Source organism: Dasypus novemcinctus, chromosome 25 (assembly GCF_030445035.2).
Source record: "Dasypus novemcinctus isolate mDasNov1 chromosome 25, mDasNov1.1.hap2, whole genome shotgun sequence".
NCBI classification, from domain to species: domain Eukaryota; kingdom Metazoa; phylum Chordata; class Mammalia; order Cingulata; family Dasypodidae; genus Dasypus; species Dasypus novemcinctus.
The window spans coordinates 47,064,345-47,091,237 of record NC_080697.1 but is presented as its reverse complement, the minus strand read 5'-3'; positions in this window follow the sequence as shown (position 1 = coordinate 47,091,237).

The window sequence follows — 26,893 nt, the reverse complement described above, 5'->3', positions numbered from 1 at the left end:
TCTCATTGTGTTATTTTTCATAATGGCCAAATGAGCTTTTAAAAAAGAAATCCTGAAAACAACAATGTTTTGACAATGCTTTAAATCTGAGGAATTACTTTCTAATATGGGAATCTCAGGTCCTATGAGATGACTAGGGACAGATTTTGTGTGTGTTCACATTTCTCACCTTCTGTTTCTTCATCCTTTTTTATAAAAGTGATTATCTTTCTGCAGACTTTATCACCTACTTCCCTCCCCATACTCCGAGATCCGTCTCCTTTAGTTGGGATCAGGCTGCTGAATTAAACAGAGATATTCTGGGGACTGTAACTCCTGCAACATTTACATCTTTCAGGGTGGCATTAAACTTTGTCATTTCCCTAAAAAGAAAAAAAAAGCAAATCTTTATGGGGTCAAAATTCAACTGAGAACTTCAATCATTAGCATAGAATGAAAGATAACTGAAAAGATAAAACACTTAGCTTCAAACCATAAGACCATTCAGTGTGCAATAATTTTCATCTACCAAGTCTTTCATAATTTATTTTAAATTAATAAATCCACATTAGATATGTTTCAGAAGGTTGGTAAAATGGTGAACAGATAAAGAAACAATCATAGCTACAAGAAACCTATATAATTTTTACCTGATTCTTTAAATTGTAAGAAAAAAATATGTCCAATTTTATGTAATCCCACATCCTGGTTTATATATCACAAACCATCATTTGTAGATCTCATTGATGCTGAATAGTTCATAACCTTTATTTTATTTTATAATATAGAAAACCATTCAAAGGGATTGCCCAAAATAGCAGCATGTTTTAAAGAATGAAAAGTGAAACATGATAGACTCCTACTCTCTACCTTCTGTAGCCACATTTTGACACTCAGAGGCAACCACTGTTCCCAATTTCAAGTGTACACTTAGGAATTCTTTTTTCATGCTTATGACACATATACAAAGGCATTTATAGGTGCATAAAAATGAAATCATGCTACCAATAAAAGTCTGTGGGCCTGAGCATGTGTGTTCAAGTGTTTGTGTATATGTTCTTCCACTTAACAGGCCATCTTAGCTTTCTAGAGTCAGTACATACACATATATTTTTTATTCTTAACATTTGCACAGCATTGTATGGTTACATATAAATTAACAATTAGAATCATTCCTCTTTTGATGGGCATTTAGTTGGTTTCTTTTTTTAATATAACATCAAAACGAACAACTCTTATGCCTATGTGTCTACAGTTATATATTTTGCAAGTAAAACTGGCCATTGGATTCCCACAAGTGGGGTTGAAGGCTCGCAGGTGAGGTTACACTACATCTTGGCTTGTCTCGTAATAGCCTGGTTTACTCCTGTTGTCACAGTGGCTCTTCTAGTTTAACATTTCTCTTGGATTTTGCATTTATAAATAATTATTATGGGTGTCCCTGAAATTAGATAGTTAGACCTCCATTATTTCATCCCAGATGCTGCTGTGGTCTCATCTATTTGGTTTTATGTGCAGTGAATGGAGCTTCAACTTTAACATGGGATGAAATCACAAAGAAAATTAGAGATGACCTGACTCTCTTTTCCCACCCCTCTCCAGATGGATCATAAATAGTAACTCCTTGGTAAGGACACCATACAAGACATCCTCTTGTCAAAGGAAGCACACTTAACCATGAACCTCTTGGGGCACAGCTCCTGAAATACACAGAGCCTCTAGGCCACAGTTGATGGGGGAGAGGAGGATGTGGCAAATTATAGGTTGACTAAACAAGAAATACAGACCAGGAGACAGACGCTGAACAGTTCTGCTGTAGAAATTTTGGGGAGGCGTTGAACCATTCATACTACAATTAGTTCTGTCATATATTGTTATGGTATAATTGACCACTTATTTTATTGTTTGGCAATACTTTTTCTAAAATTTTGTAGTGAATTTTTTGTCAGCAACGGATTAAAAAAGCATGTGTTTAATGAAAGCTGTACTAGTATCAAGTGAAAATAAAGAAGGCCTACAAAATTTCAGGCTTTAAATTTGGGAAAACATTAAATAATCCTAAATAGAGAAAACTTTTATGATAACTTTTGTATTTAAAAAACGCCTGTTGAAAATAAGTACTGGAAGGAGAGACAAATAGTACCTGTGAAAACATTCCATGTTTCAATTCAAAATGTCTAGAATTGAAAATAACCTCTATTTAGAATTTTCCAAGAGCTTTTTACATACCTCAGCATGTATATAGAGAAACAATGTAATGAAATATTATAGTCTACAAAGAAGTTGAAGGTGCTGACAATTTCAAGTTTATTAACCATAAAATTTAAATTTGAAGAAAATTTAAAGAAATTTTATGCAAAATTTAAAAACAACATATTTGAAAATAAAGTATTCAGAAAATGTCAGTTACACAAATGTAGAGAGAGCTATGACTAAAACGAATTAAATTCATGAGTATGAACCAAAATTAATCATTCTGCTTAGGTTGTTAATATAAGCAAGTTTTTAAAGAATTTCACTCTAAAGTAAAATTTGTTTATGTTATTTTTATAAAAATTATATTACGGAAAATACTTTGTGGATAAAATGATTATACAGGTCACCCAATATAATAAAACCAATTTGTTGACAATAAATGAATACTTTAAACTTATTTCTTTTTAATTATTTTACTGTCTTACTTATTTTACTCTTGAATTTGTTCTGGTTTCATTAAAAAATGTAACTTCAAGTTATAGGGTTTTTCCAATTTACATTTTGATAGATCTTGCCAAACTTCCTCTGAAAAAGTTTATACCAATTTATCATCATAACCAAGTGAGAATCTATTTCCTTACAGCTTTGCCAGCATTGAATACCATAAATATTTTCTCGTTTTAGAAATGTAAAAGGAAAACAAAATGTAATCTTATTATTGCTTTAATTAACATTTCTCTTAATTTTTAATGAGGTCAAGCTTCTTTCCTTGTATATTTTTGGCCATTTATATATTTTTCTTTTTTTAATATTTTAAAATTTATTTTTAAAAGATACTTAGATTACATAAAATGTTAACATAAAAAAATATGAGAGATTCCCATATGCCCCCACTCCCCAAAACTTCCACTTTTCACTACATTAATAACTTCTTTCATTAATGTTGTACATTCATTGCAAACGATGAACACATTTTGGAGCATTGCCACTAAGCATGGATTCTGTAGGTTATGGAGGGATATATAATGTCCTGTATCTGACTTTGTAATGCCATTCAGGACAATTCCAAGTTCCCAAATGCCCCCATATTACTCCTCATTTTCCCTCTCCTTGGCTTCAGCACCTTCAGTGGCCACTGTTTCCACATCAATTATATAATTTCTTCCATTGTTAGATTCACAATAAGTCTATAGTAGGATACCAGTAAGTCCACTCTAGTTCGTATTTCTTTTCCCCAATCCTTAAGGATCTGGGATGGTGATGCCCACTCTACCTGTAATTGAGAGGGGGCTTCAATCCCATTGGCTGATAGATGGGACTCTCTTCCTTGCACTTGTAGACTCTCTCAGTTCCTTGGTATGGTCATTGTCCATCCTAATCTCCTTGTTAGTTGTCCTGGGTGAGTCCAATGAACTGGAGAGATGGTGTTGAAACTCCACTGAGACTCAGGACCCAGCTGGTACATGGACAGCCCAGAGACTCAAGTCTCTCGGACATATACCTACCAACTCCAGCACCAAATATAGGTTCAAATAAAAGGGACAGAAGAGGTATGTGTAGAGAAACAACATCTGAGCCTAAACCGGTCACATGCGGTAGCATAAACTCCAAAGTAGGGTCCACTGACAAGGCACCAAACTCCAGAGTTATTTGCCATGATTGTAGGACCTGGGTGTCTCAGGAACCCTACTATTTGGGGTAGTATCTACTTGGCAATCTATGAGATCCTGCTGAGATGGGCATAACATTACCTCTCTGATGATCTCCCAACTCAATTTGAAGTCTCTTAGCCATATAGACTCATTTGTCTTTTCCCCATTTTATTCAAGGTCTTTTTCCAGTTGCATCACCAGCCGGTGCTTGGTAGTAATCCCTCGGTGCCAGGGAGGCTCATTCCTTGGAGTACATATATATATTTTTCTTTTGACAATTTTAAAAAATGTTTTTAGTTTTATTGCATGGTCTCCACTCATCTCCTATTTTTATATTGATCTTTGTGAGCATTTTATACATAAGAAATGTTAACCTTTGACTTATATTTTTGCCAAAGTTTTCTCACTATGTGTTGTCTTTTAGCTTTGTCATTAGAATTTTCTTTTAGCATAGAAGTTTTAAGTTTTGGTATTTTCATCTCACAAACTCTTTCTTATTTAAAGCTGCTGTAAAGACTTCTTAAGTTGGAGTTGTCCTGGGTGGTGCTGCAGGGACAGTTACCGTACATTGCATCTCCTCCCATGGCCCACTGGGTGGAATGTGGGAGAGTGTGGGCTATGATGTGGACCATTGACCATGAGGTGCAGCAGTGCTCAGAGATGTATTCACCAAATGCAATGAATGTCTCATGATGATGGAGGAGATTGTTGTTATGGGGAGAGGAGTGGGGCGAGGGGGGTGGGGGTATATGGGGACTTCATATTTTTTAATGTAATATTAAAAAAATAAAGAAAGAAGAAAAATTGAAAAAAAAAAAAGACTTCTCCTTAATGTCAAACAATCTCAAGGCATATCACATCAAAGTGGACATCTTACTTTGAGGCTAAGGCTGCATGAGACCAATAATAATAATGATGATGATGATGATGTTATTATTATTATTATTTCAGTAGCACACTTGTAATGTAGACATAAACCTCAGAGAGATCGGGAAAAACCGACTCTAATCCTTGAAGACGAAATTAAAATATTAAAAATCTTATCACCATGAGCTTCAAAATGTTTTATCATTTTAAACTATGGCAATCTTACTTAAAAATTTAGTATAGAGAATAAGCCCTAGAACACACTATAAATACAGTAGTTAAGCTGGGACTTTGAAGACTCTGAGATTGGACAGTCCACATTTTCCCTCTTGGTTCACAGACATGTGCTGTATATTTTCTGTTTCTCTGAGAGAGCTTTAAGATGTTAATATCTATGTATTAATAGAAGGTAAGAAGAAATACCAATGAAGAATCTCAGAACTTTGGATCTGGAAGTAATCTTAGAGCTCCTAATGCCCAACTCATTTTCTTTGTAGATGAGAAAATTGAGGCCTATAGACAAGATAAGGGAGTTGCTCATTAGCAGAACTAAGAGAAGGGAGGTTTACTAACAGTCCTGGGCATTTTTTGTGCGCTAGTCACGTTACTCTTTAAGTTTTGCCTGCAGAAATCTCATTTATACCTCAAAAGAAACCTGTAAGAAGGTATAATTACCCCATTTTTCCTGAGTGCTTAGTTACTGTTCCCATGGAATGCAAATCTTTCTTATATCTGTGATACATTTAGGAAAGTTATAATGTATATGATGTTCAATTACTAACCAAGTGTCCTCTAAAACTAATAATCTAAAAAATTAATGAGGCCTAAACGTGGGAGTTTTCATTGTTACTACTGCCGATCAACTGATGTAGAGAAATGGAAGTTGGTTTAATTTAGTCAAGTAGCTGCATATATTTGTTTGTGTGTTCAGGGAAAGAAGGAAGGGAAATTTGGTTTAATGGAATGCAATGGAATGCTCTTAGCTCAATCAAATCTTACTTGATGAAATTTAGTTTTTCTTTTTTATTAAATAAATATTTGAATATAAAGGTTTTTTTCCTTTTATAAAAATAAATACATGTTTATACTGACTCTTTTTTTTTAAGGTACCGGGTGAGGATTCACTCTAGGACCCTATATGTGCAAAGTCAGTGCTCAGCCACTGAGTCACGATGGTTCCCCACATACCCATCTTTCTATCTACCTATAGGTTCCTACACACTCAACATGCACACCCTCACACATAGCCAGTATTAATATAAAAATCCAGTGCATTTCTGGGAGCAACTAAAAAGTGTGCCCCAAGAATGACTATCTACATCAAAGGGTAGTACCGAGAATTTCCTCTATGCTACTCAGTGCCATTGACTCTTCACTGAAGGGGGCTGCAGTCAGCCTGATGGAGACAGAAAGGGAAATAACATATTTTCTTTAGCCAAGAAATTTTGTCTAGTGACACCCTAGTGATGGTTCTAGAGATGTAAAGGAAAGCTCTCAGAACGCTGAAGAGTGAGCATTGCTGGAAATTGAGTTCCGTTCTTTTGTGCTTTAGGAGTTAGCACCTCAGACACATAGCTCCTCTACATTTAGTAATGACTGTCACCAGTACCACCTCCAAGGGAAATTTGCTGAGCAGCCCATGCAGAAAAGTATTTGACTCCTTTTGTTGTTTTTTGAAAGGGTTGAAAAAGTAGTTAAAAACTATTTCCCAAGAATTTCAAATATTTGGAGCTTGTCATGGTTACCACCCACAGTATCAAAACGAGCCTACTCTACTGCCCTCATTGACTTGAATTCTTTCTCTGGCTAAGGATTTAGAAGCGGGAAGGAAAAGGAAAAATGTTTCTTCTGAGGGCTTTTTTATTCTTGGAGAATGCTTTTAATCAAAGGAGATGCACAATTATCTACAGATAGTAGATACATCTTCAGGGATCCCTTTTAGTTTCATAAGAAGATATAAAGTGGGCAGTTTGAGTTTAGGCCTTTGATGTCATCAGCTGTTATTAATGATGTTTTTCATATCATTTCTTAATGTGTGTTGTGATCTATGTATCTTTTTTTAAAAAGACGATAAAAATAAGATAAAGAATAAGTAATTTATTTTAAACAGTGGTATTCATTTAAAACAAAACAAAACAAAACAAAAACCTGACTGTCTTCTTCCAAGAAAACAAAACAGAAATCCATTATACATACAAAAATCAAAGTAGCTAACATTTTTCTTATCCTATTTTAGATGGGATTAGTCCATTTTTTACCAAGTTATTTTTTTTTCTATTTGAAATAAAAAGATTCATTCCATTCAATTTTGCATCGAAAAGGAAACACTAACTTCCCAAGATCACTTATTTTGGTTTTCTCTAAAAATACTTCCTAGCACAAAAGATGAATTGCCATTAAAGTTAGGCTCCTATGATTGCAAAGAAAATTCAGGTTGCCCTGCAAGTAAGTGTCTTCAGCAGAAACAGAGGAAGGCTAAAACTGGAACTGGAATGGAAATCCTTCTGATCAGGGAATGCCTAGGGAAAGACTTGATTTCTCTCTCAGTGTTTGCATGTTTCATTCATTATTTCTTTTTCTTTTCCTTGGGAGCATCTTGTCTTTTTTCTCTGTCTCTTGTTACATATAACTCTTGTATTCTCTTTGCATCTTCTCAGTTTTTACTTCTTCTGTCCATTGTTAACTTTCTTTCCTTGGACTCTCACCTCCCGGTTCATCCTTTCAAGTCATACCATGCCGTTGGTTACTCACCTACTTACATGTTGGCTGTTCCTGCACCCTATTTCCAACTTGGTCTAATCTGTGCCATCTTGGGTAGGTGGGGTTTATGTGAGGCGTTCTGTTTGGGGCTGTCTCCTCAGTAATACAAGTTATGGGCATGCTAAACTTTCAAAGCTTAGGTGGTTTAGTTCATCTCAAAAATGGGGAGATCAGTGGGTCATTGAGGAGAGCCTGAACATTCAAAAGATAAATGCTTCATTTCATTTGAGGGTTCTCGTCATGTAAGAACAGACATGGGTCCAACATGCTTAATCATCAAATCACCTTTCGGTTTCTTTGCAGGTCAGAGATTTTAATTTACTGTCAGGGTCAACTTCCATTATCATTGACAGTTTAATATCAACAATTTCTCTCAAGTTTACATTTTCTGAAGTCCTAATCCCATTCACTTATTCATCAGTGGATAGAGAAGACTGAATCAGAGACATGGACATAAATATTTACTGTGCCATAAACAACTTGTGCCAGGCTTTCTTTCTGAGTCAAGCTCAGTATAAAATATGGCATGATTTATATTTTGTGTACTCTGCTTTACACTGATTAATGTTGTAATTATGAAGTGGCCAAATGTACAGTGCATTGCTTTTTTAATCTTGCATGTTGTCAAGACAGGCAGAAAAAGAAACTTTGGTCTTAGTTGTATTGTGACTACTGCAAAGTCTGTTGTTTACTGAGAGGGCTGGACAGATCCCAGAAGAGATGTATTTACATTAAATACTGGTTATGTTATTTAACAAAAGACATATTTTTTCCATATTTTAAAGCAAATTAATTACCTAGAGAATAATGGATTTAAAGCTACTCTCATTTATAGTATAAATATTATATGTAGTCATGGTCGAGGATTTTAAACATTTCTACATGTGTAGCAAACTGCCTGAATAAAGAGTTCTAATGTTGGCAGATGTGGTATGTTCTCATGGCTAATATCATATGCCAAGTAGCTACAGAGAAGTTGTTTTGTTTCCTTTTGGCTAAATCCCAGTTCTGTTGAATGGCCATTTATAATTAGAGTGTCATCTCTGCCTTAATTTAGAGACTATGCCCAAATATTAGCATTTGTATTGTTTCCAACTATCTGCCCCCTGCTTTATCATTTCCCCCAAACTTTGATCCTACTCACATAAATCTGTTTACTTTTGAATTCATGGTTATTCAATAAGAGCAACATGTTGTCCCCTTAAATTACAGTGTTTTGAGTGAAAAGAGATATTGGAGAAACCTAGAGCAAGTTGCTTTTTTTAACAAATGAGAATATTGATTTTGTGAAGATCTCCCACTGGTGAAGGGCAAAGCAAGCCTTAGAGCCCTGATCTCCTGACCTTCTCTTCCCTCTCTCACCATGCCATGCTGGTCATGTTTGCAGAGAATTTAAATAATAGTAAAGAAGATATTTTGTAAAACTAGCTGTATTTTCTAGGAGTTGTCCAGTAGGCTGTTTGAGCAGCCCAGGGCAAACTCACTTAGACAAGACCAACACAAAAGAGAATATGGGGATGGGCTGTTCCAAAGGATGCTTGTATCTAAAGCAGTAAAAAAAATGCCTTGAGCTTCTTTCTCCACCTTTCATCTCTTTTTTTCTAGGTGTCTCTGCCTCATTCTCTCCCATCGAATGTGGGAGAGCACATGGCTGCAGGCAACACTTGGGCTTATGGTCTAATACTAGGCTTAGAGTCAGTTCTGTGAAATGAGGGTGAAAAATGAGTCCTAGCTCAAATCCAGTCAGAAAAGTATCACCCTGATGAATCCAGCTTGGGCTCCAAGACTCCTCCTTGGACTATCAGTGTGCCCAGAAGAGTGAGATTCTATGATTGACTTACTTTGGGTCAAATTCTCACCCTTGAGATCAGAAAGATAGGGACTGTCCAGGAAGAATGGGGTAAACCAGAAGGATCCACACTGGAGAGAATTATTGAACAAGGAAATCACTTCAATTTTCATCTACTTCAGGAGTGAATTTCTGAGTCTGGAGACAGAGCATTTAGCATTTCACCTTCTTTTCTCATCTTTAATAGAAGAGATATTAATCCTAACTTGCTCACTGTGTTCTCATGAAAATTAAATGAATAATGTATGTCAAAGGGTAAAGCATTTTGCAAACTACTGAAGACATGTGAGCTGTGGCTCTCATGGCTCTCAGAACTAATCATCAAGGCTTGGGGAGAAATACTCCCTTTTATTTGATGTGTTTTCTCTTGTGCTCAAATTTCTCTTGTGCTCAAAAATATTTTTTGGCCATCAGAAGGTTAGAGTGTTAGCCTACTGGAAAGGAGATAGAATATCATTTGGTCCGTTTGGAATTAAGTTTTAGTCCAGAGTCACACAAGAAATCCATAAGCATATTCGGGGTTACACGTAAGGATTTGAAGCTAAGACATTAGAAAAATAAATGGAATGACTTTAACGGACAGTCCCCTGTGCACTTCTCCCTCAGGAGCTTTTGATGGAGATAAATAGCTAGCATATTATTTAGAAGTTCCTAATCATAGGAATCAGCGCCCAACAGGTTTACCGACGAAAGTTATTTTACACATTGTCATCTCTCCATTGCTGGCACTCCCTACTTAACTTGAAAGGTGAAACTAATGAGAAAAGCGATGGCTAGAGGAAATGCCTTCCTACAATAATGCCAATCGGTATAGAATTTGTACTCCTGCAAAGCTTTTGTTTTATACCTCATAGCAGGTAATCTTAACCAGAGTCCTAGGAAGAAACATGGGTCTCCCAAAATGGCAGCTCACAAACATATGCCCCCTAGACAACTTTTGGTTGCTGCACTGTATTTTAGTAGGCAGTGTGTCTAGGGAAATATCTTAATTGCTCTCATAATAAACAGTTTAGCACCTCTTCTTGACTGCTTGGGGGTTCTGCTATCTAGGGGCCCCTGGGAATCTATATCGATTTCCCTGCGTTGTTTATAAAAGGTATCAGGTAGCTTGCAAAATCCATGCAACATAATAAGTCATAAATAAAGAAATAGGACAGAGCAGCATGGAAGAGTGGAAAATACAACTAATAGAGAAATAAAGTTAATACAGAAAAGCACATGATTCAGTTCCTGTACAGTTGTTTGTAGTAGAGCATGAATCAGCTCTATCTCCAAAAAGAAAAAGGCAATCAGTCTTAAGATTTACAGTGTCCAGTGGATCAGATTAGTGGCCCAGTAGGAGGAGCAGTAACTTTCCCCAGCCTAAGCTGTGAGAGCAGTTCCTTCCATGTGATCGAACAAAGGCCACTCAGTGCAACATGAAAAACATTCTCAACGAAATTCTAAAGATTAATGTGACAGTGTACTTCCATATAACTGCTTTTTGTACTGTCTCTCAGTGCCGTCTGCTGGTACAAGAGCAAAGAGCCATTCCGAAAAGTAATTATAGGAGGTCCAAAACCAGGAAGTTCAGCTATTTAACTTTTTAATAGTCGTCTTTTTCTGTTAGAGAAGTTGTGGATTTATAGAAAATCATGCATGCAATGTAAGGTTCCCATATACCACCCCATTATTAAGACCTTGTGGTGCATTTGTTACAATTGACAAAAGCACATTTTTATAATTGTGCTATTAACTATAGTCCATGATTTAACTCAGGGTTCATTGTTAGTGTTGTACAGTTCCATGGACTTTTAAAAAAAATTTTAGGGAAGTAATATATATTGAAAACCTAAAATTTCCTCTTCTAACCACATTCAAATATATAATTCAGTGCTGCTAATTACGTTCACAGTGATGTGCTGCCATAACCACCATCCATTACCAAAACTTTCTCATCATCCAAAATAGAAACTCTGTACATGTAAGGCCTTAACTCCACATTCCTTTCTCCCACCCTGTCCCCTGGTAATCTCTTTTCTAGATTATGACTCTATGAGTTTGCTTATTCTAATTATTTTGTAACAGTGAGATCAGATAATATTTGTTCTTTTATATTTGGCTTATTTTACTCAACATGATGTCTTCAAGGTTCACCCAGTTTGTCACATGTATCAGACCCTCACTCTTTTTCACAGTTGAATAATATTCCACTGTGTATATTCACCACATTCTGTTTATCTGTTCATCACTTGGTAGAGACTTGGGTTGCCTCCATCTTTTGGCAAATCTGAATTATGCTGCTATGAATACCAGTATGCATATATATGTTTGAGTCCCTGCTTTCTGTACTTTTGGATATCCACCTAGAAGTGGGATTGCTGGGCCCTATGGTCATTCTGGGTTACCTGGTGTCTTGCCTGGGGCTTGTGCTTGCTCTTGGCCCTATGAGTTCCCCTGTTTCCTGGAGTTTGGAGGTCCCCTTCTCCCTCTCCTGGGTGTTCCACTGCAGGACTTATGGCAGCTGAGCTTTTGCCCCAGTCCACCTGCCTCAATTGTTTCTTACACTGTTTTTGCCTGGAGAGAATCTTCTGGGAGAGGAGCAAGCTGGAAAGATGTTTCCTAAGTCAGTCTTTCCCATCCGGAACACGGTCAGGGCCCACAAAGGGAGCACTATCGGCTCCACACTGCCCAGGGGGTGGGGTGAGGGAGGGATCAGCAAGGGCCCCAGGAGCTTCTTCCACGGCTCCCTGAAGCTGCGCCTTCTTGACCTGACATGGCCCGTGTGTGGGATAGGTTAGAGCAATGGCCTCGCTCAGAGTTGGGCTCCAGCCATTCCAAGTAGCTATGGAGGTGGGAGCCATCAGCTCACCTCCTTCTTCCCTGCCCCAGTTCTTGGGAATCTGGTTTTGATGCCCCTTTCTGGCTCCAGGGAACTCTACCAGGGGCTGAGCCCACTGCTGCTGACCCCAGGGGTGGGGGATAGGTGCTGGTAACCATGGTGCAGAAAGAACAATTTACCGGTATTTACCCTAATTTACCAGGCTTTCCTCCCACTCTTCCCTCGGTGCTGCACCAGGTTCTACTGGACTTCATTGTTTTGAAATGGTTGGTTCAGACAGTTCCTGCCTGTTTAGTAGTTGTTCTGGTGGAAAGACTGATTCCTAGAGCTTCCTACTCTGTCATCTTCCCACAATTCCCTTCATAGTCTTCCTGATGCAAGAAATAAATTTAGAATATCTAAAGGGACAAAACATACATCTTCATAAAAATTACCTTTACAACCAAGTTTTTGAAATTTCACGAGGGTTTGAGGTTATACATTTTGGCAATAAATTAAGGAGGATGTACTCTTGTTATACATCTGGAAACTGTGGTTCATATAGGTCAAATGGTAGAGTTGCAACTCAACCCTATGTTTTTTTATTCTAAATCCAGCATCCTTTCTGTTCTTCCTCCAAATTTGGACATGGAGCCTCTTTCCAGCTACCAGACCCCTTCCTGAGCTTAAATCACCTATTTCAATGTTCCTATATTTACATTTATGCTTGTCAGTGCACATGTTCTGGTGGTTTTATTTCCACAAATATGGTTGCCATGGCTACAGGCAAGTTATAGTAAAAATAAGAATGGAGACAGCAAATTGCTTTCTTCCATTTGCCATCTTGACTCTGTTAGAGGAAGAGAGGTAATTTCTGTCAAGGAAAAGGCAGAAAAAGAAAGCAAATGAATGAGTCTTCAAAAATTGAACATTTAGTCAAGGAAAATGATAGGAAAGATTGATAAAGACCAAAATAAAATGACATATAGCCCTGAGATATAGGAGTTAAATGAGTGAGGTATAATTTTTTAAAATAGTAAGGCTGTTACTTTGCATTTGGGTTAACATTTTAAGTGAAATGTCAATGTTCAATAAACACAAGAAGAGAATATGTCCTTTTCTTCTGTATGAATGATCTCTTTGGGGAGGCAGCATACTGTAGAATAAAAAGCCTATGGTTTGGTAATTGTATCATTTCTTCTCGTTGAATGTGGGCAGGGCTGTGACTTCCTTCTAACACATAGAATATGGAAAAGGTGATGAGACATCACTCCTATGATTACACTATGTTATGTAAGACTTCATCTTGCTGGCAGACTCTTGAGAATCTTATTTGAAAAAAGCAAGCTGTCATGCAACCTACAGTTGCAAAGAAATTAATTCTGCTGACAACCTAAGTGAGCTTGAAGTGGACGTTTACCCATTCAAACAGTCAAATAAGAATCAGTCCCAGCCAACATATTGCTTGTAGTCTTACAGAGAACCCCTCCTATGCCATGCCTGTGCCCCTGAACCCATTGCATCTATGAGATAATAAATGTACCTTGTTTTAAGCTGGGAAAAAAACATATGGTTTGGTGTCAGACTGATCTAGCATCAAAACTAAGCTCCACCATTTGCAGGGCATATGATATTATGCAAGTTTATTTCACTTCTCTAAGCCAATGGTGTCATATGGAAAGAGCATGTTATAAGAATTAAAACAAGAAAGTCCCAGAGTTGTGACATGTCATAAGTACTCAATAGTTTTGTTATTATGAATATTATTTTGATTCTCACAAAAACACTGAAGCACATAGAACAAATGTAAGCTTTTTGCTTCAAATATACCTTATGTTCATTTTTCTTTTTTGGTTATTCTTATGTTCATTTTTCTCCTGACCTAAATATTATTTTAGCCTAAGGATCCCAATCTTGTAGTGATAAATTATCGGAAAAGATTCCTCAGCCTTTTCAATGAAAAAAATCAAATGAATGAAGATGTTTCTTTTAAGTCTTCAGAAAGAAAATGATTTATGTCCATAGTTTGTGAAATTTTGAATGTTTCTCTCCCTTAGATATTATTAAAACAGATAAAACAATTTAAAAATCCAAAGAACAGCTGCTAGGCTTTGATTTATTATCACCTTTAAGTGGCTTGTTCTCTTTTGTCAAAAGCACTCTAAGGAGATGTAATCAAAATTGTGGGCTAGTTATAGATTTTTCTCCTTATCCCTTTTTATGTTGTTTTGGTTTCAGGGTAGCTCTAGGTGAAACGTGCCTCAAAGCAAAACCTCTTGGTTATATTCCAAGATCAAAGAGATGACCGTGGAATCGATTTTGAGGTGTAACTTCCCTGAACCCAGCACTGAATGTGCTCTAGGTGCCCCCTGTGGAGAAGGCAAGACCTGACTTAGACTGGGATACATTTGAGGATTGTTACACGAACCCGTTGTGGGGGCAATTTTGCTGCTCTCTCCCATCCTCAACCTCTGCATCTGCCCAACCCTCTACAACTCAGTCACCACACATACTCTTCATAGTTCTTGCTTTTTCCTCCTTTCAACTATATTTGAGGTTGAGAAACCAGGAAGGTTGTATCTGGTTGGGTTCTTTCTTGACCTCTCTGCCTTTTGATGCATTTTTGCGTGGTATCCCATTGCTTTCCACATTGAATGCATTCCTTTTAATACCCCATATAGGCACTTTTCCACATGGAATCTTCACCATGGCTTTCTTTCCTCCTTTTCGATTTGACCAAATCTGTTCAACCTCAAAGTTTCAGTGGAAGGACATCTTTTCTGTGAATCATTCCCTGGCAGCCCAATGGTCCATACTTAGCTGTCCATCCAATTCATCTTACTTATTGTATTCTCTTAATGTATATCTCATTAAATTCCTTTGTATGAGTCTTAGCTCTTGAAGCGTTCAACCTCATTAAAACACATTGATAGATCTAACTTCATGTCTAGGATGTGACATTTATTACCTGTTTGACGTTGAGGATAACAATTTATCTAAGATTTAATTTCTTCATCACGTACTCTTCAGAACAATCATATGTGGGTGTAGTTGCTCAATAGTGCAATTCTACTTCCAGTGACTGGTACCATGCTGTTCCTACTGGCACTTCTGATACCTGCTCTGTCAAGTATATTTTCAACAATATCATTAAACACAGAATGGGACAAGACTGTACATTAAATATGAAGGTGGATCTGATGAAACATTCTTTCAAGACTTTTATATGCTTATAGAAATAATAAAGCATAAACTTTATGAGGTACAGGGAACTTGCAATATGTAATAAAAGCACAGAATATTCAGTTTAGAATCAGAAAGGCCCCAAAGACATTTTTTGATTTATCAATAAGTCAGATCATTCTGGTGTGCCCTCATTACCTGGTCCCAATTCCCTCTCAATTCTTTTCTTCCCATTTTGCTGTTCTTCCCAGCTCAATTTCAAAGTTCCTAACTCAGCTCCTGTAGTCCACGGGTACACAGGAGGGTGAGGCTGAGAAAGGTCTATTAGTTAGATATGTTAAATCACTATATCAAATAGACCTCCAAAAGTACAGAAGCTTATTTCTCATTCTTCAAACAGTCCAAGTGGTATTTTTGGTGAGCAGGCAGCTGGTCTCCATGTTGTGATTCAGGGACCCAGGTTCTTTTATTTTTTGACTTTTCCAATAGCTAAGGAAGTGGTTCTCTACCTTGGTTACATGTTATAATTACCTGAGGAGCCTGAACAATTCACATGTCTCTGTCCTTCCTAAAGAGATTCTGATTTAATTGATCTGGGTTTAGACCTGGGTGTCAGTGTCTCAAAAGCTTCCCAGGCGATTCTTTTGTGTATCCAATTTTGTCATCTGCATCTAGCCTGGGAAAGATTGAAAAGTCGTCTGCAAAGCCTTGGCTAGGCAGTAGAGCACTCACTTCTGCTCGCATTCCATTGGTATAGGGAGGCTGAGAAATGGGCAACCACTTCTTGGCCACAGATATAAACCACATAAACAGCATATGGAATTCCCAAGTGATCATTTTCCCAGTTCCTTTCTTCCTTTCCTTTTCTTTCCTAATTGATTCTCATATTCTCCTTTCCATATAAATTTGCCTTTTAGAAAAAGAAAAATCTGATTTTTTCCCCTCCTAATCACAAACAGTAGACTGTCAGAAGTGGACTGGAAAGAAAGCATTCCTTCTGAGAATAAATGCAAGGGCAAGGTTGGTCACACTAACATCTCTTGATCCACTGATGGGGCATTTTGAGTTTTTGAATAGGAAACACAGTGGAAAAATAACTCCTCTTTATCTACCCATTAGGACTGCTAGTTCCTTGCTCCACAAGTTTCATGCTCCATATTTCAGTAAATGGTAATATCTTTTCAGAGAGGCAGGCTTGAAACATCAGAGTTATCTTCAGAGCCCTCTTCTTCCTTGATATTCACAAGCAGGGTCTCTCTTTCGTAGAGTTACCCATTTTCTTCTCTATTCCTTCCACAATTGTCCTCATTTAACTTTTCTTACTTCACACCTAAACCATTACAACAGCTTCAAAATTGCTCCAACTCCCATCTCCAGACTCCACTCCTCCAGTCTACTTTCCTCATTGTTGCTAGAAATATTTCCCCAAACATTTCTCTTGCTAAAAACCTTCATTGACTCTCACCAACCATGTATATGAAAGTCAAAATTCTTCAGAGGTATTCAATAAATATTTTTTTCACTTCCAATTAGCCACTTCCTGACTTACAGATTTATCTTCCCCCATTTACATTTTACTCTCAGCACATTTGTTCTATGAACCATGACTTAGACATGTCCTATACTTCCTTAGCTAAGGAATTCTTGTTTTATTCAATATTATTTCCTACCACACGTTTATTGCTTTTATTCTTGCTTCAAAATCAGATCAGATTTATCTATGTCAAATTTCTCCCCAGCTCTACTCAATCAGGATTAATTTGACTCCTTCAATCCCTGTGATAAAAGCTGTCTTGGTCTGCCATGTATCAGAGGCATTGATTTTATGTTTCTTCTTTTTTCATTGGAAATAGTGGAGGGCAGAAGCATTCGGCTCTCACTGAATACCGATGACTAATAAATTAGTACCTTCAGTTCTGAAATCGCTCCAGATTTTCAGTCCCTTCTTTCCACTTACCTGTGTTTCTATTGTGACACTCAACAAGTATTTCAATCTCAGTGTGTTGAAAATAGAGCTTTTAATCTTCTCCATGCCTGCTTTTTCTCCTAGATTTCCTATGAATGATACCATCATTCAAGTATTAGTCTAATCTAGAAATCTGGAGCTCATCTTTGATTCCTCTTCTTCATTTTTTTTTTCAAATTTTCAGCAGGTCCTGTGGATTCAACCTGCAAAACTTCTCTTCACCATCTCCCTTCACACTGCTACAGTATCCCATTTTATCTAGCTTGCTCTCCTTTAGGAATTCTTAACCAGGGGTCTATGGAAAGATTTCAGAGGGTCTGAGAGCTCGAATTGAAAAAAAATCAACTTACTTTCTTTATTTTCTCTGACCTCTAACTGAGATCTAGCATTTCCTTCACTTATGAATGTAGGCAATAAATTACAGTATATTCATTTCATATCATATTACAGTTGGTGCATATCTCAAAAAATTGCTTACGCTCATCCATACTTTGAATTTATGGTAGTTGTTAGACCTGATGCTAGTTGAGTGTCATAAAACTATCAGCTGCTACATTCTGAGAAAGGGGCTGTGGTTTTCACCTGACTGGCAAAGGGGTCCGTGGAACAAAAAATGAACCCTTGCTCTATTCTGTCTTCTGGCCTTAGTGGAGTAGTGCCTCCATAGAACTTCAGTAAATGCTCCTTCCCCTATCCTACCCATTATAATTTTGATCCTTGCCAACCATCATGGACATGATCTTTCTAAAACAACTATGTAATCATCTTTCCTCTACTATCAAACCTTGGAAATTCTTAATAAAGAATCATAGACCATCTGCTTAACTACCTTCAATTTACTCATCATTCTGACTCCACCTTATCTTTTCAGGTTCATCTCCAAACAAACTGCCCCTGCCAAACTCTATGTCATGCTTCCTCTATTCTGGCCAAACTGAGAGGGTCAGTTTTTTAAACACCTCTATGTTTTTTCACAACCCTTTGAAAATATTATTCCTTTTTACCTCAACCTTTATCGTCTCCTTCCCCCACCTCCATCCTGGATAATATCCACTTCTTCATGTCCCTACACTCCTCTATCATTCCTCTATAACAGCAATGATAAAAGTATATTGTAATTATTCATTAGCATATCTTTCTTTCCTACTGGAATATGGGAAGAGCCATTTTTGATCCATAAGGCCTATACAGTACCCGAAAATTGCAGTAATAATTAAGTCTATGTTGAATAAATGTGTAAATAAATGGGCATCACTGATTTTATCACTGATGCAGGTGACATTCCACATATATAGTTTGGGGAAAGCTTAAAAGGACATTATCAGACATTTGAGCTGAATATTCAACCTCCATCTCTAGAATTATTGGAACAATTCCTAAAAACTGAATGCTCCAGGGGAAAATTTTCTCTTTCAAAATTCAATGTCCTAAATCTGGAAATTACAAGGAAATATTCATGGACCAGCATACGTGATTGCAGCAGAGAGAAGAAAAAATTTCAAGTGGAAACCAATCTCTACGTCTTGTGTTGAATAAATTATTAGATACATTAATCAAAACAATGTTTAGTGATTTGTAAGGAAACATATATTTGATTATTTTTAGCCAGTACTTTGACATTTATGGCACTATCTTGCTAAAATATTTTCCAAGAAAATTATATTTTTATATAATTTAAGTAGTCTAGTAAGTCCTTTTTCAAAAAACTAAGTAAGATGGTAATAGTTACTCTACTAACTGTGAAATCAGAGCCAATTAAAGAGTTCAAAGACTAAACCTGGGAACTTTAGAGACAAAGTAAACAGAAGATAACAGGAGCACTGGCAACCCAGCTGATTTTAATCTTTCTTCTACATAACATTCACATTTTAGACGTGACCGTGGTCGTGCTCAAGGCTGTGCAAAATTCTCCCAGTGTTATGTAACTCTGTTAAAAGATAACTTAAAAAATAAAATAAAGGTAAAATCATGGTTGCCGTACAAATACAAAATGAAATCTTGTCGAAGAGTTTGTTTAGCTCAGTAATGAGGAAATCGGTAACATATTACAAATTGTTCAAAGGAGAATTTAAAAAATCACACATATTAATGAAAATAAATGCTGAAGTGAATCTGCAAAGAGATGTAAAAGTAGTTTGAAAACAGGACAATAATCAATTGTATTCCTTGGGCACAGCTTATTTATTCTATGGATAAGAATAATTTACATTTGTATCATTTGTCAGTTTTCTACAATTCAGAGAATCGTAAAATAGTTTCCAGCCAATGAAATACAGAATAACTGGGTAAGGGTATACTAGACAGGGCAAACTAATGTATTTAATCTATTTCTCACTCTCTCTCTGTTTCTCTTCACTTCTCTGTTTCACAATTATTTTCTGAACACACCTTCCTCTCTCAATCATAAAAAGCATGTCAGGATGCAAATAAGTGATTATGAAATACATATTGATCTAATTTTGAATTAATTTTAATTTATACAGAGTCAATTATTGGAAAGCATTGGTCTTTATCATCAATTATATTTCTTTTGATACATTTTACAACTGATCTTGATACACCAGTTTTGGTCACATGGCATTCTTTGTTACTGGACACAGTTCTAGACTACTGAGCAAAGCGTGGAGGAGCAAGAAGGGAAGTTCCTCCTCCTTTTTGTGGAGTGAGTTGCTATAGGTTGTGTCCTGGGAACACAGGCTCAGGCACAACAGAAACTTTCAGCAAATGAGGGCTTTATTGCTTACACAGCACAAGGGGCCCAAAAGAGCAGGGCAAGAGATCCCACCTTGGCAGTCTTCCAAGGAGGCCCACTGCCTGTGTCAGTGTCAGTAGACAGCATGGCCACATGCCCCACTTCACATCAGAGAGGAGAGACCTTGTGTTGTTTGAGTGTTGAGCATTTATCCACCCCAGGGGGATGGGACCCTGCCACTGAGAGTTCCCACCCTGATAAGCAACTGGGGCTGCTTGTGCCCAGTTTCCAGGTTTAACCTAAGATCTGGCCTTTTCATTAGACCTAACATCTCCCCCAGGCTGTGAAATGGAAACTGAAACTTCTGCACACAATAGAAAAGCAGGGAGGTGGGGAGGAGAGACAAGGTCTGGGGGATGCTGGCTGAGAGGTGTCTGCGGCTTCCCTTGCCCTTTTTTTCTAGGTATTTTCATTTCTAGGTAAGCCATATTCTCTGAACCAAAATAATCAGACTTCTCCCACCATGGGAAAAATTAGTAGGGCAAATGGGGCTATCCCAGAAAATTCCTTCATAGTCACTAAGCTGTCATGTAATCCTTAGAATCTTCTCTTCTCCATTTGGATATCCTTTCTTCTCATTCTTATCTTTAGGATTGTCCTCCAGTAAAATTGCAGGTAAGCGTTTTCTTTTTGGCCTCCTCCTACTTGCTCTTTCAGCACCATCTCATCCTGTGCTGCCTGGATATTCCCAAACCAAGACGACCAGTATTCTGATGCTGTTGCTTAATATGCTAAGAATGCATTCTCCATTTTCACCTCTGTTCTTCCTCTAGTTTCACCTTAGGCACATTTGTGTTTTCATGCAGGCAAAAAGAGGACCCAGGTGGTGGGACTTCAGAACTCAGCAGCATTTTTTTTTGTTTTTTTTTTTTTTGGTGGGGAAGCAAATTCTGAGTAAGGTGGCTGGCTGTCCACATGTGATTCAGATCTGACCCCTCAAGGGCTTGGATGTCTGAAATGGACCCATATTCTTCCATCTTGAGCAAAGAGTGGCGAAACTACACTAGTAGAGTGGCGAAACTACTCCTGTAATGCTCACAAAGATATGGCCCTGACGTCGAGTCTTTGGGGAGTCGTGTACCTAAGGGAGTATGGTTTAAGCCACAACTTTGATCTTTACCCAAGACTCTGGAACAGCTAAGAAACCACAGAATTAGTTACCTCCACTCTTGAGATCTCCTGTCTCAAGCTGTTCTCGAGTATCTCAGTACCTGGAACTTTTCCTTCTCTCTGTCTTTCAGCCATGCCCTCTGCTGTCACACACACTCTCTTTTCCTGTGTCTCAAGTATCCAACTTGCACCACTCTCTGGACATATCATGGTTCTTCACTGTCTTAAGGAATTCTCTAGGCATAGGGGATATTCCAATGGACTGCCCTTTCTGGAGAGAATCTGCATATAAGAGGTTTGAAGTTTTTCTTCAGAGAATGAGGAGAATAGTAAGAACCTTAATGGGAAAAAGAGAAGGGGCAAGGTTATGAGTACACATATTAATACTTTTTAAATTCTGTCACACTTTCCTTTCCTATCTGTCTTCTAGACCGGAACCCTTGCCTACCTGCTCTGTGTAATGAAATCCCAGTCCAGATTATCTTCTATGGCTGATTTCAGGCAAAAGTACAAAAACAGTATGTAAATTCTCCCAGCCTGTCTCTCTCCTCTCTTTATTAATCTGATTAACCGAATTGACTCTCATTCACTCTCCTTTTTATAGTTGTAAATGATATGTCCTTTAAAAGCAGATGGTTTTAAAAGTCACATTTGTCTCAGCAGGTCACAAGTCTCTTCCTCTATGTTCTCCTTCTTGCCCATTTGGAAATGACACCTTTTTTTTTTTTTTTTGAGAAAATACATGTCCCATGTCCCTTATAACTTTTCATGATTTGGACAGAAGGCTGACCAGGCTTTCCTATAGTCCCATAGATTGCATTCTGCGACATTTAATTAACCAAGACTTGATTCCATCAGAGGACAGAATCCGGGGCCCCAGCCCAGGAAAGTGGGTGTTTTGAAACAGTCATATTTAGAACTGCAGCTTAAGCAGTCCAGCTGATTAGGATGCAGATTACTTCCTTTTTTCAAAATCTGAATTGCTGAATATGTGTCTGGAACCCCAAAGTGGAAACAGATTTGCTTATATGTTTTTAAAAATAAAGTAGCCAGGGAAGTGGCTGTGGCTCAATCAGTTGGGCTCCCGTCTACCATATGGGAGGCCCCAGGTTCGTGTCCTGGGGCCTCCTTGTGAAGGCAGACAAGTCTGCACGCCGTGGAGAGCCACCAGCCCGCAAGTGCCGCAGAGAGCTGCCTCAGCAAAGTGACGCACCAAAAAAAGGGAGACAAGTAAAAAAAACACAAAAGAGCGCACAGTAAATGGACACAGAGAGCAGACAATAAGCAAGCTGCAACGGAGGAGGGGGGAATAAATAAAAATAAAATACAGACACACAGAAGAACGCACAGAGAATGGACACGGAAAACAAACAGAAAGCAAGCTGCAAAGGAGGGGGGGTAAAAAAAAAAATAAAGTAGCCACTTATGCAGCTAAAGCCTTTGAGATACATTTTTGTAGATGCCCCATCTTAACAGTGTCATTAATAGACATCCATTGCTAAGTTTTAAAAGCTGTTCATTCTCTGATTTGGTTTTATTTTTCAAAAGAAGGGGCTGCACCATTTCCACCTGCCCAGTGAGGTGTAAGACTGCAATGTAATACAAAATCCCTTGCCTGAGCAGCGACTTACCCTGCAGTGAATCCTCACACACTTCACACATCTGTCTTTAGATTCTGCTCATGCTTGCATTCTCAAAAAAACCTGCTTTATCCTGAGAGTGTCGGTTGAAGAAAATCTCTTAGAAGGATGCCTGTAAATGCTCTGCAGCCCACCCTATATTGGAGAATCAATTTTTTCTTTTTGAGAGCGTAATGGCGGAGATGGAGAGCGGGGCTTTTTTCCTCAATGTTTCTATCTCTGTTTGAAGTCTCCTTGGTACGGGTTTGCATGTTAAGCAGTGAGATGGGACTTCTGACATTTTTAGTTGCGACTAGCTAGATACAGATCAAAATGTTCAGATGGCTTGAAAGTCTTCGGGTAGAAAAAAAAAGAGTATAAATCCCATGGACAGACTCAATTTTATGGATGCTCTCTCCCAACCATAAATATGCAAAGGATAGCCTTTCTGGTGGCATTTTGGCATCTCCATGCAGCACAGAAAGGACAGGAGAGGTGAACCCGAGGTTAGAGCCGCAAACTCACTTTGAGGAAATATTCTGCCTTTAGTCCCTTTGCATGTCTATATTTTAGCACTAATTATCTCTCTATGCAATTATCTTCCCTAGATGCTGTTTACTTTATCTCTACACTCAAGGTTAGGGATGCTGTTTACTTTATCTCTCCACTCCTAGTGTCTGGCAAAGAGCTTTGTCTACTGACTAGTTGCTCAATAAATGTTGAAGACTTAATGGTGAATTATCCAAGTTTAGAATTGCATTTCTTTAAGGAGAGACATCACATATTTTCTATGCTAAAAACCCTTTTCTACATAACTCCTAGCATAAGCACTAGTAATGTATGAGTGTGAGTTGAGTGAGATTCTCCCATATTTGTGTTTTGGGAGAATTCATTTCAGATAGCTGATTTCTAGCTTTTACACGTCCTTCAAAATTTCTAGCTGGTGTGGGTTGGGAAATCTCCCTTGCCACCTCTACCAAAAAGTATACAAAAACTGATTGCTTATTTTTCTAGCTCCTTTGACACCGAGAGTGGCCATGTGGTACTATGCTGGTGGAGACATATAAGAATGGAAATCTGCTGGGAAAACTTTGGTTTTCCAGATAAAGGGGGCCTCTGAGGCACCATGCCTTACCTCCTAACTTCTTCATGCCTTAAATGTAGACATATCATCTAGAGCTAAGTAATCATCTCATTACCACAAAAGGACAAGGCCATGCACTGAGGGTGGAAAGAGAGAAGGAGCCTGGGACTTTGATACCATTGCCAAGGTGCTGTTCTAGGCCAGCTTGTTAAGGACACTCCTGGCTGCTTTTTCTATTAGTTCAGCCAAATGCATTCTTAACTGATACAGATGGGCAATAAGCACTATTTATTCATGATGTAATTTCAGAATTTTCTATGCTGAATTAAAAAGAGCAAAAAATGCCAATAGATTTTTTTTTCCTTTGGGATAAGAGAAAATAACTTAAAAATATTGCATATCTGTCCAAAAGGAGTTTCCAGAGTGCCTCGATGGGAACAAGACATTCTGGAGTTATTCTTCCATGTAATGCCAGTGTTCCTAGAAGAGAAGTGAAATTACTGGCCATGTATTTTTTTTTTTTTAATTTATCACTTTTATGACAGGGAAATGAATTCAGGGATGGATGGGACATTTCTCTATTTCTAGTCCATCTGTTCATTTATTCATTTGTTTTTAATCTAGTCATTGAACAAATCATTCATGGGGGACAAAGAATCCTCCTACAATGCCAAAGTGTTGAAAAGTAACCGCCGTTGTTTCATTTAGGCTCATAATACCTAATGTGATCCAATGAATACAAGTACTTTGACAATTTCACTTTTGTTCCCAATCAAAGTCGGTTTGGTGTTTGAAAATTGCATTAAATCTGTGAGGCAATTTTTTGCATTCTTAATTTGTAATTGTCAAAATGTCATTATTGCATCTTAAATCTAATATAGAAAACACATATTAGTTAAACTTTACACTTGCTATCTGGAAAGAAATAATTTGTCCCTCCTGAGAGTTCTCTAAGGGCCATCATTCTAATCTCTGAGTTTGATGTAAAGGAATTGGAATATTTGGTCCCTAGCTTTTGCCAGTTTCTTTCATATATGTAATCTCATCTAAACCTTGCAATGACACTTTATGAGGGATAACCCTATTTAAAAGACAGGGTTCAGAGAGGTAAAAGAAATTTCAAAAATTGCACTGTAAGTTGTGGGATAAGAATGTCAGCCCAAGCCCTTTTTCCTTCCTGTTATTGCAGATGTCAGACAAGGAGAACATTTGCTTCTGTGTGGAAGGGTGACAGCCATCTTCAAACTCCAGCTGAACCTTCATTGTCCAGAAAAATCAATTCCAGACAGAAAAGTGAATGTATTCTTTGGGGTTCTGTTTAAATAATTGCTTGTCACTGCATTATTACCTGAGGGCTGCTTCCAAATTGCTGCTCTCTTTTCAGGCAGCCCCCTCCCTGTGGGTCAAGGACAGGGGAGGGAGGATGAGACAGCTGCTCTGGACAAAGCAGTTAACAGGCAGTGTGCGGTCAGGGCTGTGAGTTGGGTAACTCTTCAGCATGGTGATGTCAAAACTCGTGATGACTTTGAAGCTGGGAGGTCCTCTGATTTCACTGTCGCCAATGCTCCCAGAGGCTTGTGTGCTTTTGATGAGCAACTGCATTGCTCCAGCTTGGAGCGGTGGATGGTCTTGCTCTAAGCAGGTGTTGTATAATGTAGGGTTTCCAATAGCATCGAAGATTATTAACTAAGAAGAAAACTAGTGCAGGCTGTGGCCTACTTGAACTTCACTCAGATCTAAGAACTTGTTGGACTGTTTTATTGTGAGCTCCTTAAACAGCACAGATTCTGAAAACAGCATTTAATAAAACAAAGATTTGCAATCCCTGTGCCACTGATGAGTCTAACAGGAAGGACCAGAGTAACTTGGTGGGGTGTGACTGTGTGTGCATGTGTGTGTGTCCTCAAAAATCATACCCTTCCTCCAGCCCTTGGAGGAACACACTAATCTACTTTCTGTCTCTATGGATTTGCCTATTAGTTACTTTTCATATAACTAGAACTGTACATTTCATACATGTTTTCTTTTTTTAACCTTATTTTAAAAGAAGTTTTAGATTACAGAGAAGTTACATTAAAAAAAAAAGAGATTCCCATATCCCCCACCCTTCCCTCTCACACATTTTCCCCTATTAATAACATGTTACATTAATGTGGTACATTTGTTACAATTGATGAACAAATATTGAAGCTTTGCTACAAATCCTGTTTGATAGTTTACATTATAATTTACACTTTGCACTGTACAATTTTAAAAGTTTTGACAAGATTTATAATGGCCTGTACCCATCATTGCAGTATCATGCAGAACAATGGCAATGCTCTAAAAATACCCTATGTTCCACCTATTCTTTCCTTTTCATCCCTTCAGAACCTTTGGTAAACCACTATCTTTATATCAATGTTACAAGTTCTTCTGTTACTAAATAATAATAAGACTACCTTGGTCCATGGTTGCATTTCCCCTTATATTTGTTCATTTCTCAATCTTGAGGATGTTAGGATGTCTGCTCTGCTTTGGATTGTGAGAGGGCTTAGATCTTATGCTGCAGATGGAAGGAACTGTTTTGCTTGCAGTTGTAGATACTCTTTGTTTTTTTGGGAGGAGGTTGTCCATCATCATCATTTTGTTAATTGTCCTGGAGATTATATGTTGGCCTCTACTCTGCTGAGATTCAGGGCTCAACCAGGCATAGGTACAGACCAAAGATTTAAGTCTCTGGGACATATATTTAATAGGTATACTGTTAATTATAGGTTAAGTGAAATGGGTAGAAGAATCATGTGTAGCAAAATTATAAATGAGCCTAACTCTGTTATAGTGGAGAAAAAGGATATCATATATTCCAAGGTAATGCCCACTGTTGAGGTGCTGATTTCATGGGTGTGCTTTTCTTTAATGTCCAGGCGTCTCTAGAGTTCTCAGGAGCACCCTTGTTTGAGGCTTTGTTTACCATGACAGTCAGTGAGAGCCTTCTGAGATGTGCATAAGTGTAATCTTTGAAATGACCTCTCAGCCTTCTTTGAAATCTCTTAACCATAAAAGCTCTTTGGTATTTGGTGTTACCCCATATCCC